The following is a 3,695-nucleotide window of genomic DNA, read 5'->3' as shown; positions in this document are numbered from 1 at the left end:
ACTGCGCTTATCCTAGTATTTGATGATCACTTTGTGATTAATTTCACTTTTAACTTTGTCCCAAATTTATTTTAACCTCCGTAACGAATACTGCCACAAGTTTTTTCTCCCTTTCAAACTGAATTATATTATATGATAATGTGTCTGCAAGTAGAGTGATAATCAATAATAAATAATTGATAGGGAATTATCATATGTGTTTCCTGTTTTACACGAAAATAAAGGACTATTCTTACAAAATGAAATGTATGACTAAACATGCACTTTAGCAGTTCTGTTGAGAATTCAGCATTATATAGAATAAGAGACACCTTTCATAATAAATACAGTTTGCAAAGTTAGGGCTGCTACATAAGGACCACGTTGGACCTTAAAGCATAAAGACATTAACTTCCGTAACGCATTAACTTCCGTAACATTTTTTCTTGAATATGCTACAAATTTGTGCTATATTAAATCACCAAGGATCATACAGATATAAATCATATAAGGTACCCTCCACCTACTTACCCATAAAAATGATAGCTATTCATCCTTGTAAAATTATTATTACACACCTTATTTTCGACATCACTTTGTAAAGAGGGAAAATTGCCAGCGAAAACAATTTCCCGCGAATTATATACGATATTTAATGCTTTTGGAATTTTAAATAATTCATACTACAAAATTGGAATAATGGCATCTTCTTTTGAATTTAACAATTTTAACTTCCTTTGCTATATAAAGTGCATTAACTTCCGTAACAATTATTGTTACGGAAGTTAATACACTTCTTTGATGTACTTTGCTGAGATTGATAGTACGATTCTAGTTCCAGAACATGTGAAATGGCTTTGTCTAATGCTGAAGTCCGCAGAAACGGTGGAAAGAAATGGAATATAAGGAGAAACAATTAAACTTTCATGGACAAGGAAACAGAAAGGAAAACTATTTGCAATGACTCATGATCAATGGTGAGGAGGGCTATTTCACCGATAAAAAATGTGAGCGCAAAGCGCGAGCTAAAACTTGTGTATAGTCTAACCCGAAAACTTGAGATTCTAAGCATTCTTGTAAAAATGATCAGGAGGATATCTGAATAAACTATTAATGTGAGTAAAGTGCTAGCTGATTTTTTTTTAGTATTCTGACTGAAACCTTGACATTCTAAACAGAGTTTGTACCAATTACAAGGATGGGTATCTTAATTGATGCGACTGTAAATTTGATATGTTTTGATCTGAAAACAATCATTTTTGGACGTTTTAATTTGAGAACAAGATATATATCCAATAAAAAATTATTGAAAAGGTAAAACGCGCGTTTTTGGAAGTTTAGAACTCAAAACAGGACATTCTATTAACTTTTTGTAATCATAAAAAGGTTGGATGTCTTGCTAAGGAACTGATGCGCAGCGAGTGCAAAGCGCTAGCTGAAAATGTGTCATTCCAATATAAAAACAGACATTTTAAGCACGCTTTCAAATAAAGAGGATATAAATTGAATAAAAAAATAATTTCATGCAATAGAATACAAATGAACAAGTGGGGGTTACATGTATGTACACCATCAATCAACTCTTTTAATATTCATGAAGATATGCATAGACCAAACTGTTCCCCTAAAATAATGCAAATCTTTAAAATGGCATTACTTCGTTATTATTATTATCTGTTCAAAACATATTTTTTTGAACCTGGATGACCCCTTAATGCACATGAAAAGAGCTGAAATATTTGATATAGGTCTACCTACATGAAAACGTAGAAAGGGGTATTCAAACACTCAAGGTTTGTGGAAATACGTATTTCGATAATCAAACATTTTGGCATTCATCATTTTTGTAAATCATTTTTGTAACAGGATGCGTAATTGGGTATCTCGATGAAACAAAATAATGAAACAAAAATCGCGATTAGATCATATAGATTCCATTAATAATTTATGTATTTCTGATATTTTAGCCTCTTGTTTCATTTACCTCACTTTATTATTATTCGTTTCCCCATGTCCTTTTAAATGTTTTTTTTTCTTTTTTTTCTCTCTATCTTTTTTGGCTATTGGCAAGCGGCGGGATTCCTCGTAACCCAGAGAACTCATCCTGGTTACGGGACTACGATTGTTATACGTTGTTTATTGCCAGAAACCTTTAAGATGAACTACAATTCTGTGGCCCTGTTATTCGGATTTCTCATTCCAACTTTAAACAAGAACAATAAAATGACAGTTTCCGTTTAGTGTTATGTTTTCACATTTTTAGGGGGTGGCAAATTAAGCTATGCGCTCCACATTGATCTTTATTTATTAAAAAAAGGGTAATACGAATACCTAAATATGGATTTTCCTAAGCTAACAATAAATATTGCAATTTGTAACTTGATTTAACTTCCGTAACGAAGATTGACAAGGGTAAAGGCCACTCGATGATTTGATGGTAAAGTATCTTGGGATTCTCAGAATTGGTCATGCATTTCTTAGGATCTTGCTTATATTAGGATTACTTGAGGCCAGAAACTTCTAAGATGAACTACAATTCTGTGGCCCGGTTATTCGGTTTTCTCATTTTAACTGTGACCAAGAACGACAACAAAAATGACAGTTGTCCGTTTCCTGTTCTATTTTTAACATTTTTTATTTGGGGGGATTAAGAAATGCGTTCCACATTAATCTTTAAAAAATTATATACGAATACCTTGATATGGATGTTCCTAAGCTAACAAAATAAGTATTGCAACTTGTAACTTAATTTTAACTTCCGTAACGAAGATTGACAGAGTTAAATGCCATCGAGAGAATTTAATGGTAGACTATCTTTGGATTCCCAGCATTGGTCATGCATTGCTTAGGATCTCAGGTTATGGATGAAACTTATTTTAAGGTTGCCTCATTCAAATTATGAACATTATACTGAACGAAAGATGTGCCAAGGATTTTTATGGTACTTTTTGTTATATGTTATTTGGTAAAATCCTGCTTCTGAAAAATAATATTGAATATTTTTAAATCTTTTGCTGATGTGGTTTACGGTACACCATGTGGAGTGTTATAGAAGCAGTGGATAGAAGAAGAGAGGAAGTGGAGATTTTGAGAATAGAGTATTCTTTCTTGAGAATAGTCCTGAAAAGGACTGTAAACCAGAAGGAATGTTGAGTGAGAACAGCTTGAGTAGTAGAGCTGATGAGGAGATGCTGGCTTGCGTCGGCGAGTAGAGATGATGAGTAGTAGAGCCAGCATCTCCTCATCAGCTCTACTACTCAAGCTGTTCTCACTCAACATTCCTTCTGGTTTACAGTCCTTTTCAGGACTATTCTCAAGAAAGAATACTCTATTCTCAAAATCTCCACTTTCTCGCCTATCCACTTCCTCTCTTCTTCTATCCACTGCTTCTATAACATTCCACATGGTGTACCGTAAACCACATCAGCAATTGTACATGCCACCATGCAAACCTTTAAACAACATCTTTTTAAATCTTGCAAACATTTTGGCTTCAGAGATAAAATTGTTGATACCACACTGAAACTAAATTGTGTGCATTTCAATTCTAATCATTTCAAAAGTGATTTAATCGAGTAACATAAGTGGGCAATGCTAACGATTAACCTCCGTAACGTTGATATACAGTGTTCGAGTTAATCCGGTCAGTACTTCAAATTGACGCAACAACGACTTGCCCCTTTTCTGTTGCCACTTTCTCATACATGGTACTTTCA

Source organism: Lytechinus variegatus, chromosome 17, assembly GCF_018143015.1.
Source record: "Lytechinus variegatus isolate NC3 chromosome 17, Lvar_3.0, whole genome shotgun sequence".
Taxonomy (NCBI): Eukaryota; Metazoa; Echinodermata; class Echinoidea; order Temnopleuroida; family Toxopneustidae; genus Lytechinus; species Lytechinus variegatus.
Note: the sequence above shows the minus strand (reverse complement) of the source record.